Genomic DNA, 18,826 nt, shown 5'->3' with positions numbered 1-18,826 from the left:
CACCCATGTCTTTTTCTCAACATAAAAATACCGAAACAAAATTTGAGGCAAAGTGCATCTGAAATGGCGATCGTGCAAAGTATGATAATTATTTTTCTCTCAATTGTGTTGATCAACCTTTAGGGCATCGAGTAGGAAAAATTTGGGCACAATGGATTTGAGGGCGTCGATTTGAAGCTCAACGGAATAGTCAACATTAAATCTGGGGTGCTTCGCCTCACTAATGACACTGCATGCATGATGGGTCATGTGTTATATCCATAAGCCATGCATTTTATACTAAATACAACATTAGAAACATGAATTTGACGTGACCTTTCTCTGCTATAGACACACATTGGACGTAAGTGGAGCAATTGCTTCAGTGTTCGACATTCCATTATTGAATGTATATGTGTTAGTTGTCTATGCAATAACAAACATGACATCCAATACCATGTCATAAAATGAATTTTAGTTTCACCACTCTTATTAATGAGGGATGTATGCAAACCAGCACCGAGACACACAATCAACAACCTTTTACTCTTTCTCGACTTTTCATTTATTTGCTACTTAGAAACATTCATGTTGAAGGTAAAATAGGAGGGGCCACTAAATTCCAAACGAATTTCATCGACTATGGATGAAAATAATCGCAACTGTGATGAAGAGAAAAGTGCATTTACATGGATGGAAGAGCAGTAGAAGGATTTGCTCACAGTTTGTAAGAGTCCCTCAGGGAAAAAATGCAGCAAGGGTTTGTACGGGCAATACATGTGCAGTGTGTGAGAAGAAGGTCTCGCCGGATGCAAGTAAGGAATGAATGATGAGGGGCTTTGCAAGAGAAAATTTGTGATGGTTTTGTGTTCTTCAACATGCCATTTTTAGCCTTTTCTCTTGCAGGTTCTGATTCTTGGCCTTGCTTCTCCACACCTTCTTTAATCCATTGTTTTTTTTTTGGTTTGGGTTGTGTATATTTTCGGCCTCATCTCATTATTTTTTTGAAAACTAGCTGGTAGATTTTTTTCTTAAACTTCCTGGCCTCGTCTCAGTTAAGGGTTTCAGATTTTTCGGGAGTTGAATTTGGTGTTGTAAGTTTTTTTTCACGGGGGTCACATGACTAAATGATAGTTAGGCATCAACTTGTTTAGTTATGAAATGGTGCTACAAAGCTAAAATATATTGCATCATGATGATGATGTTGTAAATAAATAACGAATGGTAGAGAACTCATGGGGTTATGTTGGGTAGCGGAAGCCCCACGCAATGGTTAGGAGGCTCGAAGCCGGACATTTTTGGTAAAGTTAGGGTAAAGACTCCACTGAAAACGCGGAGTGAAAATTATAATAGGTTGAGCCAAAGGGTAGTCCGCCCGAAAATAATGTAAGAAATGTAAATAGAGTCGGCCTGTGCAGGGATCGCGGGCCAAGGAAGGGGATAAATAGAGCGAGGCTCTATGGGTAGAGAGAGTTGAGTTTGGATAGTTAATCTGGAATATGAAAGGTAATGGGTCTTTGAAGAAGATAGTCTGAAAGCAACTGTAAGTCCGAGTCAAGGGTTGGGGTAGTAGGTAGAGGCTCTGCAACTGTGTGTGCAGAGGCTTGGAAAGTCCGTAGCTTTGTGCGTGAACCCCTGCAGTTGAGTGTGCAGGGCGGATATGAATGTATTGAGGATAAGTGGAAATAAAGATAAGTTTCTTCTGAAATTCTATATTCCTTCTGAGCTGTCACGAATCTGACTTTCATAATATCTGTTTAATTTAATCTGCTTATTGTATGCATGAATGTAAATCTGGGTTCATTTTAATGCGTGAATCAGTTGTGTTAGACAAATGTTTGCTTAAATATCCTGTTAAGTTGTAACCGCATCCTCCAATAGAATAGCGCACTAATAAGAAAGATATAATCAATCTGGATCTATGCGAATACCGAGCAACGTGGAGCTTTAAACCAGTGTGTGAAACCTCTAGACCACACCAAGACATCCCTAGGGTGTGGAAACCTGGTTCCAGCACCCTCCCCTGCTACCTTGGGTGAGACTTCAGTCTGCGCTTCGCGGGTTATTGCTGAAAGGGACGGTAGCTGCGAGATTTGTTTGGCTAAATAACTCTTCTGAACCTGGGTCAGGCCCATATAAGCCAACAAATTGTTCCATTGCAGGGAGTGAGATCTGCCTAAGGGGTGTCTAATGTGGGAACACTAGAATCCTACGAAGAAAGAGCTCAAAGATTGGTGGTACCTGAAGCTTCATGAGTTCGCGGTTCAAGAAAATAGAAACTCGCAAATATCAGAGGAACAGTGGTTGGATCACTATATATTCACAGATATACACAAGATCTTCTTCGTAACATTTCTGATAGAATTGTACGAGTGGATCGCGAAGTTAGTTGATAGCGTGGGGAGGTACAGATTAGACCGGCCGATAGTGTGGACACAAGAACTGGTGCGCAGGCTGGAAGCCACCGAAGATAGACTTGTGTGCACGGTAGACCACTAGTTAGATCGGATTATAGGGGGATTTATCACTGAATTTGTGATAGATACAATTGTAAGTTATAGCGAAGCAGAAAGGAAATTTCTCCAAGGATCGCGCACTGACATGGTACATGAAATGCTCAACTGACCATCCAAATGAGGGAATAGCAGTGATCCAGGACGCGTTTAATAAAGAATTTGGCTGACTAAAGTCTAAAGCCCAGTCGGTCATTGGGTTCAAGGAGATAGCAATGTTGCCTGGTGAAACTCTGTGGGATCCGGAATAAAGGTTAAAGAGTACTATTTGCGAAGCTAACATGACTTTGACAGATGGGCAGCATTACGTGTGGTTTGTGGCGTCATTAACACCCCATCTAAGGACGACTTTGTCACAACATAAGGTCTCAAGCCAAGCTGAGACACTGGAAACAACAATGAGATTACACGCGACCCCAATACCGGACCCAGGGTTGGGAGTTCAGTAAATCCATGTGCAACTTCAAAACTTGAGTCTGGAAGTGCAAAGCTTGAAGCAAGGAAGAATTTCCTGACCAGAGGTACACCCGGAGGTAGGTTGTATTAAATGTAAGAGCCAAGCGCACGATTTTACAGGGAAAAGTGTCTATTTAGAACTGCTCTATCCCACTAAGGTGTGACAGCTGCCTTAGAAACAAACAGAGAAAAACTACTTTTGTATTTCCTTTATGAACTATAGATAGAGAGGAATAGAAAGAACCAACCCGTGTCTTGCGCTAGTCCTTTGATCCAATTCTTCTCTTCTTGGATAGTCTCCAGCTACCTGCTCCCTTACTTGCCCAGCTTCACAAAGTACCTGTAAGATCACAGAAGAAGAAAACTATACAAAAACATGGATCTATATTCATAAACAACTTAGGATCAGATTTAAGTTAACCATACAAATGTAACAAGCATCAATGATACAAAAGCATGGAGGAAAACTCAAATAGCTTTTATTGATAAACAAGAAAAGATCCAGGAGGAGTTACAACCAGTGATTCCTGACCCATCATCAACCTCCCAGCAAAGAAGCCCCTCTTCACCTCAAACAAAGCATAGATCACCCAACAATCTGATGTTTGTCTCAAAAACCAACAGCAATTCCTTACAATATGCAAAATTCGAGCCTCTGGATCTTTGGGATGAGGGATCCATATATAGATATCTGTAAGGAGGATGAGTCAGCTTGTGATTTGATTAGTGTCTTCTCTCTGTCAGTTCTTGCTTCCACTTGGAGACTGAAGGCTTCTTACTCATCCTTGGTCGAATTCAGTGAGGCAAGTGTCACTGGAGAAGATTCTGGAAGCTTCCATTATCTCTCCACCTCGCAGAATGACACTGCCATTTCTAATTTCTCTCCCATCGCACCCCACAGAAGGGACTTTTGAAATGAAACGCACCCTCACAGTGTATTTAGGTGCAATGCAACGCACCTAGCCAGTGGAGCAGCTGAAATGATCCTGTTTTGACTTATTCTGAGCAGTTTCTGGTGGAGAACTTCTGGGAGAAGCTGTAATCTATTGACCTTGTTCCTTTAGGGGTTAGAACAACACTTTTAGGGACTTAGGAGCCCTTGGTTTATGGACATTTCATGCTTGGAGTTGTAGGGCACAAAAATGTCTATAACAGTTGCCCCCTAAAGTATGAGGCCGTTAACCTTTTGGTGTTGGGTGAAATGCTTTATTATGAGGATTCGAAGTTATTTCAATGCTGGGAGGAGACCTGTAATAAGATACAATACAATACATTATCTTCATACTATTTTCATGATCTAGCTGAGGCGGGCATTCCCATGCTCATTTTTTAAATTAATTTTCATGTACATAGGACAGACAATCGTCTGAGTGCAGACTGATGATTCTGGTAGAGCCATCATCCTTTTGAGTGGATGATTATCTGTGCAGCAATGATGTGCATTTAATGTCTTTATTTTCCTGAATATATATCGCAGCCCGAATGGATGAAACTAGATCCGGGGTCTTCAATCTCATTCGATCTTCACTCGAAGTACAAGTCGATCCATGTGAGAAATGTTCTGAAGTCGAACATGGAAAGACATTGCTTGATTACCAGTCAATGATGTAAACTGTTAACAAGCGCGAGAGGAATCACCGATAATAATAATGACCCTCAAGGTACTGCAGTACAATTCACGTGGTGTGAATAAAGGACTTGGCATTGAACACCACGCAAAATCTTTCGGTCGAAGGCCATTGATGTAAACCTGTCGCCGGAAGTGAGAAACTTGCCATTGAGGCATGCAAGCTTCAAAGTACTGAATGGGGTGTTCCTAGATCAACTTCTTAGATAATGAGCTGATGTCGACAAGAAGCGATCCGTCACAGGAGGGCCTTAATGAATCCCACATTAATGACACGGAACGGAGCAAATGATTTTAATGGAGGTGAAAACGATCTGGTGATATAAGGTTCAGGGTGGCGGTCATGAAAGAATGGAGTATAATGTATGGTAGTGGGTGAGACACAGGTGACTTCTCTGGATGACTTCTCTTGAACATATCGGCGACACTGATGTGATGGATTGGTAGCATTAACCCCAAATGTGGATGGTATGGCGTGACCATGGCGATGTGATCGGTGAATGAAACAACCCAACCCGACTCGGACACGGAGTGGAAGTGTCATGTTCAAGAGCGACTTGCTACCAACAAAGTTTCTTTGAGTTTTCTTCCCAATTTTTCCCCAATCATTGCTGACCAGTACCTCTTTATTTTTGTCAAGCTTGAGGAGGATAACATATGCTTGTTCTATAATTTGCCCTTCGGGCAAACCCATCGCTATGTTTTAACGAGCCTAGCGATAGTGAAACTCGTTCTCGTCTAAAGACAAGTTTGTCGCTATTAATCTTTTTAACGAGTTTAACGACAAAGATAACTCGGTCCTTTTCAATTTTAGAGAGTCTGAAAAGGAACGTAAAGGAAACTCCAAAATTCCTTTTTCGTCATCTAATCCCTCAAGTCCGAAAAAGTATAAAACAATACAGAAGGGATGAATTTTCGATACTTTTAACGAGCCGAACAAAACAAGCGCTCGATCTTTTTGTGTAATAATCCCTCAGGTCCAAAAATATTAAAATCTAGAGGAGGGATAGCACTTCCTGTCCCTTTAACGAGTTGGAAGGCCAAGGACTCGACAATATTTTCATATTTTACGAGTCAGTTGAAAAGAGCTTAAAGGAGACTCGTCTTTTGAGGAACGAGTGATAAAACGGGTAGTAGCTGATTCCAGGTAAGGTTTGGAATTTTCCAATCACGGCAGTGTCACAAGGATGGCTAGTGAGATCACTCTTCGCAGCTGTTCCTCAAAATGGGTAAACAATCAAATGGAGGTGAATGATCGGCCAATGAAAAAGTGGAGGTGACGGTGCAAACACGACCAAGGCTTTAATGGCTGAAGTACTACATTCACGATGGTTATTTACCGAGGAATAGTTCATTTTTTAATGAGCTTAAACGTAGGTGGAAACATTTGCTCATGTCTTATGTTTATTTTTTAACAAGCTTGAACTATGTGCTAAAACTGCTCGATTAATCCAGTCATATGATAAGAATGTCTCATATAAAAATGGAAACTTTTAGAGTTTTTCCCCACATCCTTTCTTTATGCAAGTTAGGAGACGACCAATCCTACGAGTTTAAAGGGTTAGAGGTCCTATAAATTTAAAAAATAAATAGTCGCTCTTCGCTTGTACTCCAAAAGGGTTGCATGCCCCCAGGTATAAAACAGAGTTTCAAGGTTACCCCTTCTTTAGTCCGTTAAAACATTCGTTTTACGGAGAGAGGCCTACCTCTTACAGGTTACCCAAAGATTTCTCTATTCACAGCGTAAAAAAAACACTTCTTTGGCGATGTCTACCGAAATAAACAAAGGTGAGCAGATGGTATGGCGTGACCATCCCTAACATAACTTTGACAAGAGGATCTTGTTCCAGTCCAACTACCCCTTCTAATCATGGACGGGAGTACGGAGGTGATATTCTCTCGCGGAAACCTACCTTATACCCGAAGTTTTCCTGCCGAAGCAGACCAGGATGCATGCCCCCTGGGTTTCAGTCATGTCCCCCCGAATCACTCGCACTCATTGGGTGGATGGACTGGAGAATGAGACATTTCTTGCATGAAAAGACCATTCAGGGATGGTATATGACTATTTGCTATGCGTGATCTGGGAAATGAAAGCTGGTCTACGAGCTTGACCACTCTTCCTTCGTGCGGAAAACACATTACTCTAAAGAGTGAGGAGACAATTTCTCCCATGCAATAAATATAGTCTCATCCAAGGAGTAGATTGTAATCCAGGGGTCCTTGAACTACCATCACGTTCATGTGAACAGTTTTCCCTCTCAATGTTATGGGCACATTGGGAAGGATCCCTAACGGTCGACTGGTTCCTTTATCAAAGCCTGTCAGATTTCTCATCTCAGGCAAAAGCGATGGCGAACCAAGCGCTTTCCAAGAAGTTGAGGAAAGGATACTCACAGAAGCCCCCTCATCTATGATGGTACCAGCCATAACCATTCTATATATTTGGACAATAATTCAGAATGGTATATTAGCTGGTAAACGGGGTCTGCCTAGTTGATTCCAGTCGAAGGAGACAACTAGGTTGCTTGGAGGTGGGACCGAATAAACGGCCGGGTACGACTCTGATGAACTTCCTTCCTGCGGTAAAGGAACGGATAAATTGCCCCCATGTTCGTTGGAGTCTGTGTTTATGAAGAGAATTTGGACGGTGTCATCCTTGTTCTCTTCAGCGACTGTATCATCTGAAGATGAAACCTCTGAAGGCAAGACCGGGTCAACTGCCGCCTCGACCTTTTGACTTTCGTCTGGTATGGATTCAGATGGTTTATCTTCAATGATAGGTGCTTCAGTCTACCACCTGAGCGGGCCGGCCGGATTTTCAACTGGTGACACACTCGGCAAGAGCTTTTTATATCCAGGAGGAAGTCGTGACGGTGAAACCAGACGATCGTCCAAAACTCTTTTAGCCTCATCTAAGAAGGGACAACGGTGGATGGCATGATCGCCTTCGCACAGTTTACAAGGAAATCTATATTTTCCTTTTTGTCCTGGGGCTTCACTTTCACTAGTTGACGGTGTGTTTTCAACATGATCATCAGAGGTTGACGACACCGGGTTGTGCAAATGGGGAGACCAGTCCCTTAAGATCCGAGGGATGCAAGGACAATCTCTGTGATAGTGGTCTCCCTTGCAAATGACACATGGCGATTTAGGCCTGGTCGGTGCAGTGTGTGGATTTTCGTTAGATGACACTCATTTGCCCCCATTCGCTTTTGGCTCCTTCTTCTTCTTCTCTTTCTTCTTCTTTTCCTTCTTCTCCTTAGGTACTTGAATTTTGGCTTTAGTAGCCCCATCAAGCGAAGAGGAAGGAGGAGAGGAAGAATTAGAGGAAGTAGAAGGTTGGTGGGTAACTCTGGACTCGTCTAATTGCTGATTCGATTGTTCAGGAATAGTGGTGTTCTGAACGACAGAGGTTGAAAAGAGCCATACAGGCAAACCAATTGTCAGTCCTGGAAGCGACAATGTGGCCATATGGAGTGCACCAACATCTCCCCAAGAGGAGAAGGGACTAGGATTTCCTCCAAGGGGAATTCCTTGGTTGGTGGACTCCATTTTCTCAACCCAAGATCAACGTAGGAAAGGGGTAATGAATATTCCGTTTAAAATAAATTTTAGACGTTTTGACACAACTTGTTTTTTCAGTTTTTAAGAGTCGAGAAAAAACAAAAGATGACTCTAGTCTCCTTCGTTTTTAATGAGCCTGAAGTGACAAGTGCTCAGATGGACCTTTTCCGTTAAGGAGTCTGAAAAGGAACGAAAGGGACTGCTCTGGAAGTCTAGGTAGAGGGAGTACCAAACCAATCGCAAAACTGCAGAATACTTTTTACGGTACGACAGTCAATCTTCCCGAATGCTGTGTTCAGTGCATTGCGATCGATAGGGCGGCAGACACGGATTCCTATGGATAAAGGATTTAAGCCTATAGGCGTCTCTCAAAATATACTCGACGGTACGTGGGAGCACAAGTCTGTACTGGAACTTATCGTCTCAAAGTGGAGGAATCACCCAACCAACAGTGAGAACAACAGTTACCAGGCTTTACGATGCCGGAATACGTCTCTAGCCTAGACCTCTAAATGTTGTGCATTAAGTTCCAAAGCGTTGTTAGATTCATTGAATTTATTTTAAGTTGATCTTGCTTATGAATTTTGCCTTTTGGGTTCACCACGAGATGTAGATGTAATTCCTAAAATGCAATATAAAGATGATAAACAAACTTTTTATCTCTTTTATGCAATGAAAATCCTAGCTACTAGGGAAAAGAAAGACAGAATCTTTTCACAAAGAGCAAAGAGCACACTGTAAATGCACTTTCCTAAATCAAGCCAAACAGACTGTCTATATGCAAATGCACATGCATGTATTTGTTTTCGACTTTCTTAGTATATTGATGCTAAAAAGAAAGTTGATGCACAAATCTGAATTTCTTTTCAAGCAAAAAATATAAACAAGCTTCTTTTCGAAATCAAAAAATAGAGATGATTACGACACCTTACGATTTTGAAATGAATACTCGTTTTTGACACTAGAAAATCACAAATCCAGACCAAAAGCAATAGTAACAGGATAATCAACCATCAACAACTATCAAACTCTTTCCTACGATTGAAATCGACACTTACGACAGATTCAAATCAAAGGACGACAATATGATTACGCAACTTTTGCTAAGGAGAACTGTAAATGACTCAAAAAACACACAAAAACATCTACAGTTCTTTTGTACAAAGGAGGCAGAATAACAGCAAGGAAAAGGGGTTTCAAACAGACATATACTGATCACAGGCAGCAAAATTCAGAGATAGAACTGGAAAGAATGAAACACAAGAACCACAGCTGCACAGGGCTAGTCTGATCAGCGCACCTGTAACACAGAGAATCTGAAATGCAGCGCAGGTTTCCCTTTCGGGAAGTGCGCTGAAATTCAGGATCTCTTAACAGTACCTGCGCTGGGCCAGAAACAAGACTCTGTCCGGGTTCCGGGTCACAGTTTGCAGTTCAGTCTTTGGTTTTTGGCCGAGTAAAAATCAATCAGTAATTCAACAATCAGGGGTAGATCTAAGGAGGATCTAAGAGCTATCACAAGGGCAATCAGATAGTTTGTGAATCAGTTGTTTAAATCATAAACAGATCCAGTGAATGGATTGAAGCAGCAGATGTCTACTTTGCATTTGTTATGGCAAATGCAGTTCGAATGCCACTTATAAGTTTATGAAACAAACAAACAAAGAATGATAAACAAACAAACTAATTAGCTCCCAAGTGGAGTCGCCATTTTGTTACAGGGAAAAGTGTCTATTTAGAACTGCTCTATCCCACTAAGGTGTGACAGCTGCCTTAGAAACAAACAGAGAAAAACTACTTTTGTATTTCCTTTATGAACTATAGATAGAGAGGAATAGAAAGAACCAACCTGTGTCTTGCACTAGTCCTTTGATCCAATCCTTCTCTTCTTGGATAGTCTCCAGCTACCTGCTCCCTTACTTGCCCAGCTTCACAAAGTACCTGTAAGATCACAGAAGAAGAAAACTATACAAAGACATCGATCTATATTCATAAACAACTTAGGATCAGATTTAAGTTAACCATACAAATGTAACAAGCATCAATGATACAAAAGCATGGAGGAAAACTCAAATAGATTTTATTGATAAACAAGAAAAGATCCAGGAGGAGTTACAACCAGTGATTCCTGACCCAGCATCAACCTCCCAGCAAAGAAGCCCCTCTTCACCTCAAACAAAGCATAGATCACCCAACAATCTGATGTTTGTCTCAAAAACCAACAACAATTCCTTACAATATGCAAAATTCGAGCCTCTGGATCTCTGGGATGAGGGATCCATATATAGATATCTGTAAGGAGGATGAGTCAGCTTGTGATTTGATTAGTGTCTTCTCTCTATCAGTTCTTTCTTCCACTTGGAGACTGAAGGCCTCTTACTCATCCTTGGTCGAATTCAATGAGGCAAGTGTCACTGGAGAAGATTCTGGAAGCTTCCATTGTTTCTCCACCTCACGGAATGACACTGCCATTTCTCATTTCTCGCCCATCGCACCCCACAGAAGGGACTTTTGAAATGCAACGCACCCTCATAGTGTATTTAGGTGCAATGCAATGCACCTAGCCAGTGGAGCAACTGAAATGATCCTGTTTTAACTTATTCTGAGCAGTTTCTGGTGGAGAACTCTGGGAGAAGTTGTAATCTGTTGACCTTGTTCCTTTAGGGGTTAGAACAACACTTTTAGGGACTTAGGAGCCCTTGGTTTATGGACATTTCATGCTTGGAGTTGTAGGGCACAAAAATGTCTATAACACACGACAAGGACCATTGTCCTGTCTTCACGAACTATCTGGCGAGAGGAGGTCTGATGCCGTTAAAAGTAGAAGTACAAGCAGGACCAAGTGTCGTGCTTGTGCTCTGGTGCATGATTTTCCAGGTGGGAGGGAAGCATGCAACAGATAATTGCCACCTCTTACAAAGGTATACCCAGACCTCATAGTAGTTGTATTGTAACTTTTGTCAATCGGTAGGACATGTTGAGCGAGCGTGTCAAAGTTATGACTTAATGCTAGAAAGAACCCTAGCCTACCGGGTGTAGACTGAAGTACGGGGAGGATTTCAAGGACGCGGCCGAGGAAGAGGATTGGGGCCCGGACGAGGCCGCAGACAGTTAATTTGTTATAATTGTGGTGGACAGGGACACTACGCTCGCGACTGCACAAACCCAACTAGGATCTCATGCCCTTACTGTGAGCAGTTTGATCACGAATTGGTAGACTGTCCAACCTTAATTGCCCAATTGAGTGAAAAGGGAGTACTCCAATCTCCACCAACCCAGAATATCCAGATGATGCACGTGGAACCTCGCGAAGAGGACCCTAGTATAAATATGGTACTAAGAAGCAGCGCAACTGTAGGAGGGAATGAAGGCAGGAAGAGGTGTGACCTACCTATGCAGGAACATAACACTGAGCTGGAACAGGGGAAGACGGGGCCAAGAGAAGCTCAGTGGAGCTTTGTGAAAGCTTCTACCCAGGTAGGAGGGATCAAATGGAGGTAGGAGTGGACCCCTCCATGATCACTACCTTTCTCGAAACCTGCATGAAATTGTTGGGCAATCGTAAGGCTATTCAGGGATTGAAAGAACTCATCACCAGGTGCGCTAGATCTAGCGAACTTTAGGTTCCCTGGAAGATAGGAAGACATGCTATGCGCACTGGACGAGAGATGAGACTGACCGCGCAAATCGGTGACTATGAAATGGATCAAGTCATCCTAGATTTAGGCTCGGATGCAAACGTACTGCCTAAACAAACCTGGGAGTGTATGGGCAAGCTCGCACTGCAATGGTCCTCGATTCAATTACGAATGGCCAACCAACAAAAGATCTTACCAATGGGCCGATTGCAAGGAGTAACGGTGGATATCGACGGTGTAAGTACCCAAACCAATTTCGAAGTCATAGAGATTGTTGATGACAACAATCCTTACCCTGCACTACTCGGAATTGATTGGGCCACAGACATGAAAGGGATCATTAACTTAAAAAGACGCAAGATGACATTCGAAAAGAAGTCACTACGGGTAGTAGTTCCGCTGGACCCAGCGGAAGGAGAATGCTACACCGAACCTGTACGCGACGAGGAAAGTGACGATGAACTAGATTGCATTTATCAAATAACAATGCAAGACCCAGATCGAATGCAGTCCGCCAATAATAGAAGAACCTCATGGGAACGTGATAGCATCTGCACCATGGATTCCGAGGAGGAGGCAGAGTGATGGAAGAATCGACTGCAGGCCGTTACGACACTCAACTGCAATATGGTGACTCGGTCGGTACAGCGCGTAATGACAGAAGAAAGACCACGACCAGAGGAGAATGGCGCGACAACTGAAGCACAGCTCGCCCCGCCTGACACATTATGTGTAATCCAGGAGCAGCCCAGTGTGCCGAAAGACAGGTTGCACACACCTGGAGGGGAGCCGCAAAAGCTGGGATGTAGGCGGTGGTTTCAAGTCTGGATTAGAGGACGTGCACGGTAGCCACGATGGCATAAAGCAGTAGTTCGAAAGATACAGATGCCCATCGGACGACTGACAACCCAACCGAACCTACGTGGAACATAGGGTCACAAAGCCGGGAGGGACCATCTCTCTACAGCCCAACCAACCACTACAGGTGCAGCTCACTCCACCGATGATGACGTCCGCGACAGAGTTCAACAGCTTTGGGCAACCATTCTGCATGGAAAACTATGACTTGATGAGTTAGAAGAAACTGGGGCCTGACTCCATGCACGAAGTATGAAGCTGGACAAAGCAATTACGGAATTGCAGTTAGAAGTTCCCTACCTAGACTACATGAAGGAATTTCCAAAGGAAACCAATGTGGCTGGCTCTCCTACCCTGTTACAAGCATTGACCCCACTAGCATGGTTGTGACTACACCCAAGAGAATAGGGATCTGCGTGCCATAATTCAGTAGTAGAATTGAGGGAACGTATTGGGTGCTCGTGACCCGGGCTGGTTGGGAAATGGAAGACTCATACTAGGGATTCGTCCACCTGACTATCTGTAGGAGACCCAGTCTCGACTCCCCATGCAGTTGGAAGAGGGCATGGGATGATAAACCAGGCTGCTGTAGAGTTTCGCGACAAAACCACCAAGTATATACAAAAACCGCACCTGCGTCCTTGGGGATTTGCTACCGCAAAGGAAAGATGGAAAGCGACTATTGCAAGTACTGTTCATGATATGATAACCCATTTAAATCACTACAAAGCTGGCGACAGGAAATTAAGGTAGAGGAATAACCACCAAAATTTCATTTATGAACTATCACAAGGGCAAGCAGCGAATTTTGAATGTCGAACCATATCTAATCAGAGTCCGGGTCATGCCACCACGTCTCACTGCTCTGCAAGAAAACCGCCTTGCGTCAACATCATGATGAGTGACGAGCAATTAAAAACAATCCATGGTTTCAGGAATTGCCCAAGTATTACCAAGACAAAATCCTGAAGACACAAGATCCTATTGCAGACAGGCCGTAGAAAGCCACGCCGCAGACCACTGAGCTCCCCAAATCTCCCCAGATGTCACGAACCAAGAAGGATCCCCAAAGCCTAGACCTAGTAAGAAGGTCGTCTTGGAACCTGCAATCTGGAAAATTCACGATGGAGGAGAAGGCTAAAACCGTTATAATTGAAAGCAAGGAAGAAGATGAGGGTCCTCCCACATACGTCAAAGAAGTCCTCCCTGAAGAAGATCCCATATAGCCAGTAGACGACCCAAGTATATGTTGCCAAGGAAAGGGAAGGCCAAGGTACCTACAAATCTGGATGAAGTCAACTCTGTAATCATCACCCTGTCGCTATCAAAAGCTATGCTAGTGGAAAACTCGGTGGTTGGCCATGTTGCAACAATGAAGTTCGAATATTGGGACCTTACAGATATAGTAAAATTTTCCCACCTGACAACAGAAAAACTAATGGACCAGAAGATAGAAGGGACGGTGACTACCTTACAGCCAAAGGCATGGCTATAGGAGGTGGACAAAGCTGGATTGCTTTGTCTCTTGTCGATTCCTCACTTTCTCCGGCCCCCTATCACCATGTTGGTCATAAAGCAGTTGCTCTGTTTAGTTCATGAGGACATATTATGGGTTGGTAAACCCGTCCGTATCACAATGGAACTTGTTCATCAGGTTTCGCACCTCCCCTGCGACGGGAGAGACCCTCAGGAGATTACTGATAAAGGTAACAATGTCGCGATGATAGAATGACTGAAAATAAGTACCAGCTCGCCAAGGGATAGCGAGGGTATATCATTGATAGTATCTTAGACAACGCAGTCTACATTGCCACCCAGTTGCTGGCAGGGAAGGTCATGAGGAAATGCCATGGCACTGAGGTCCCCGCCATAGTTATCACTCTTGCTAAGGAATGCGCAGCCAGCGTGTGGTTCAATTGGTCGCAGTTCCTTTGTGAAGAGTTTCAGACCAATTTCCGCGATGTGCAGGAGGAAGGCATGAGATTCCATTATGCATGGCTACTCCTGTCCATCATGCTGGTCGCCACTAACTTACTCGAGGAAATCCAGTTTCCAGTCTTAGATTTGGAATGGCTTGAAGCCACTCAATATGCTTCCATTTGGGTGACAAGGGACGCGAGACGAGTTTGCAATATCAAAATCTTTTGGGTATTAATGGACGCGACTGTGCGTCAGTGGATTAATAAGTTACCCCGCTTAATTGACAAGATCTATGAAAGCATGAAGCACATTGCCAAATTTAAAGTAGACATGCATCATGTCTACATCAGGGCGCGAAAGGACCTGGCCCAGGCATGGACATCACTCCAATTTATTTCCATTAATGACGTTATTGACGGGATTGTGGATACTTGGCCAACGGCCTAGCGCGGACCCTTGGCGGAAGAGCATGACGAGCTCGCCATTCATAAAAAAATGGAGGAAGCCAAGCGCACCACACAACAAAAGTAGAATGCACAGTTGGCCGCGCAAGTTAAAGCAGCTCGAGAGGTGACACTCGCAGTAGTAGGCAAGACACAACCAGGCAAGGAGACATCAACAAAGAACAAAGGCAGTCAGAAGGAAACCACTCAGTTGGTCACGAAAAATACTCCATCCACTACTACGGGGACCACTTTAAAGCGCTTAGCGATACTAGAGCGGCCAATGCCATGGAAGAAGGCGAAAGCATCTAAGGAAAACAACAAGGTGACCACCCTGATCGAGGGTGACCTGAATGACATCGGAAATGCCATTTGCGAGGCCACACGTGATGCAGTTGACGAAGCCATGTCTGAGAAGCAGATTGTGTTGGGGGAGCTCCGTACACAGTTATAGACGTTAGGAATTTGCGTCATGCCCACAAGTGAAAGTACTACTACAAAGGGTTCTGGTATGGCAGCTACGAAACCATTACTGAAGACCCAAGTCACCTATTCTGTTGCAATTCCAGCAGGCGCATTGATCATCAACAACATGGAGGATAGAGTTGTGCTAGGATGGCTTACAGGACTGGGACTAAACATAGCCACTTTACCATGTGAAAAGCTTGCAATAGCTCTAGGATAACGCCATGATAGAGCTCCGGACTCAGGAAGGCCGTACCGAACAAATCCTCCAGGAGCAGAAAATAAATCTCGAACAGCTATGCCTCCAACGGGATGAAGCCGTCACACAGAACCATCAAGTGCAGTAGATTATCGCGGAAGCTTGCTCAAGTGCCCCTGAGCTGGAGATTATGGCTGATCTCCCTATTGAGACCCAAATTCAGAAGCTGGCTACTGGGTTTCGTAATGCTAAGGAGGAGGCTGCACGGATCCATTGGGAGCTTAGTGTGTAGATTGCAGAGTTAAAATTGCAGACTCAGCCGACGACGCCCCCTGAGATTATGGAGCAGCACAAGAACATCATCATCGTCACCCGCGCAATGCTTACAAGGACAATGAAGGAATGTACGGACCTGTTCACGTAGTCGATTGTCACACTCATGACCCTTCAAGAGGATCCAACCCTTTAGCACTTGGAAACTGAAGCTCGGGAGCTTCAAGAAGCCTATGATAGTATCAAAGGAATTGTGTCGACTGTCGTTATTACGCAGTGCCTAGCTAAGATAAGGGAGGGCTAAGACCTAAAGATCCAAGTTGACACGGCCCAGCAGAAGGCAGCTGTGATTAAAGCTCATCTCTAGCCTTGACTGGACGAGGCATTTGCAGTTTTGACCACCATAGAACGCAAGGTAGCCCATATGCAAAGCGAGTATGCCACCATTGAGACAGTGCTGCCAGAGATTGAGTTGACGGCCACACACGTGGAAATGATGCAACAGATGATGGAAGAATTTGCTGCTAGAACAAGTGAAGCACAGAGGATGCTAACCGCCCTACGCGAGAAGATTACTGTGCCAACCAAGTGACTTGGGACAAGTCACGATGATTGTGTTGGGGGACTGTTGGGTAGCGGAAGCCCTGCACAATAGTTAGGAGGCTCAAAGACGGAAATTTTGGGTAAAGTTAGGGTAAAGACTCCACTGAAACCACAGAGAACGAATTATAATAGGTTGAGTCAAAGGGTAGTCCTCCCGAAAATAATGTAAAGAAATTTAAATAGAGTGGGCCCGAGCAGGGATCACAGGCCAAGGGTATAAATAGGGCAAGGCTCTATGGGTAGAGAGAGTTGAGTTTGGATAGTTAATTTGGAATATGGAAGGTAATGGGTTTTTGAAGAAGATAGTCTGAAAGCATCTGTAAGTTTGAGTCAAGGGTTGGGGTAGTAGGTAGAGGCTCTGCAGCTGTGTGCGCAGAGGCCTGGAAAGTCCGTAGCTGTGTGCATAGACCCCTGTAGCTGAGTGCGCAGGGTGGATCTGAATGTATTGAGGATAAGTGGAAATAAAGATAAGTTTCTTCTGAAATTTTGTATTCCTTCTGAGCTGTCGCGAATCTAAATTTCATAATATCTGTTTAATTTAATCTGCTTATTGTGTGAATGAATGTAAATCTGGGTTCATTTTAATGCGCGAAACAATTGTGTTAGACAAATGTTTGCTTAAAGATCCTGTTAAATTGTAACCGCATCCACCAATAGAATATCGCACTAATAAGAAAGATATAATTAATCTGGATCTGTGTGAATATCGAGTAATGCAGAGCTTTAAACCAGTGCGCGAAACCTCCAGACCACACCAAGACATCCCTAGGGTGTAGAAACCTAGTTCCAGCACCCTCCCCTGCTACCTCGGGTGAGACTTCAGTCCGCTCTCTGCGGGTTGTTACTGAAAGGGCCGGTAGCTGCGGGATTTGTTTGGCTAAATAACTCTTCCGAACCTGGGTCAGGCCCATATAAGCCAACAGGTTAATTCATTATAGAAATGGAGAGCAAAAAGGAATGTTTCTCCAAGCTTGCCAGAAGCATTGTGCATAGAATTCAAATGAAGAGAAAAGGGGCTTATAAACATATTGATACATATTGTAGTGGCTTAACCTTGGGCAAGGGGTCCTTTAAATTGGGTAAGGGGATCGGTGGTGTTCATGGTGGGATTGGGTAAGGGGAAATAGAGGACATAAAGCCATAGGAATGTGAAAACTTGTGATGGGTGTCAAATGGAAGGTCGTTTTGAAAAGAGTGTGATTCCTGAGAGGCTTATGTATTGGAATGGTGCGTGGAATTATATTTTAGCCAAAGCTTCATATTCATTAAGGAAGACATTCTCAACTAGCATGCCCACTACATAAGTGGTAATAGATGGATCACATTACCTTGTAGATGTTGCTGATGCTGCAAAAAGGTTTGAGGGTGGGTTGTCAAAGATCCATTTCCTAGATTGAAAAGAACAACTCTTGCCTTTTCCATAAAGTCTTATTTGATGATAATATTAATGATGCCGACATCGCCCTGAAAGTTGAAGTTGAGATCGAGATTCGAATAGGTGCAAATGAGGGCTCAAATGTTGACAAGCATGGAGTTGAGGGTAAGTCCGAGGCTTCACAGACTGATAAGGATGTGTGCCCCAATAATTTTGATCCCTCATTCACTCTTGCAAAAACTTAAAAATGTGAACTTAGAAGTAACTCAAAGAACTTGAATGTTATTGAATCTAATTGTTACACAAAAATATTGTCACCATGATTATTTGCAGTCAGTATGGGTCTATCATCACTTGTACTGTCCTCCTAAGCAAGTCTCAGGCCTCATCTCTTCAAGTCAAGCTTTGAAAATGAGAGAAAGATATTGAAAATCAATGAAACTCTGGTTCCACACTTTCTCTCACTGTTACCTGCGGTCCCACACCTTCCGTTTACAAAAATTGCGGACCTGCCCGCTTTGTCCCTAAAGGTGTGGGTGCGGACCCCTGTGAAACTCAAAAAGGCGCAAGTTTATTCTAAAAAACTCACTTTGGGTTAATTCTAGATGATTCTAGAAGGAATTTTGACGTGGATTTGCCGCTCTTAGGTGGTTCATGCATCCCAAAAGAGAAGGAGCTAATCCCTTGATGAGAGGAGCTATCCCTTTGAAGGAGGACCTAGTAACTTCCCTCCATTGCACTATAAATTCAGACATTAGGCTGGTTGCTAGGGAGGTTAGAAGTTGAACATTTTTTAGGGCAAATGCTGGTGAAATTAAGACTTCCTAGTTGAGCTCAAGAGGAGAGATCACATACATTTTGGGCTTCATTGGGAAGAGAGTGAAACTTGTCAAAGTAGAGGAGACTTCTT

This window comes from Pinus tabuliformis, chromosome 6 (genome assembly GCF_031772625.1).
Source record: "Pinus tabuliformis cultivar Carrire ecotype Pingquan chromosome 6, CPIR1, whole genome shotgun sequence".
NCBI classification, from domain to species: Eukaryota; Viridiplantae; Streptophyta; class Pinopsida; order Pinales; family Pinaceae; genus Pinus; species Pinus tabuliformis.
Note: the sequence above shows the minus strand (reverse complement) of the source record.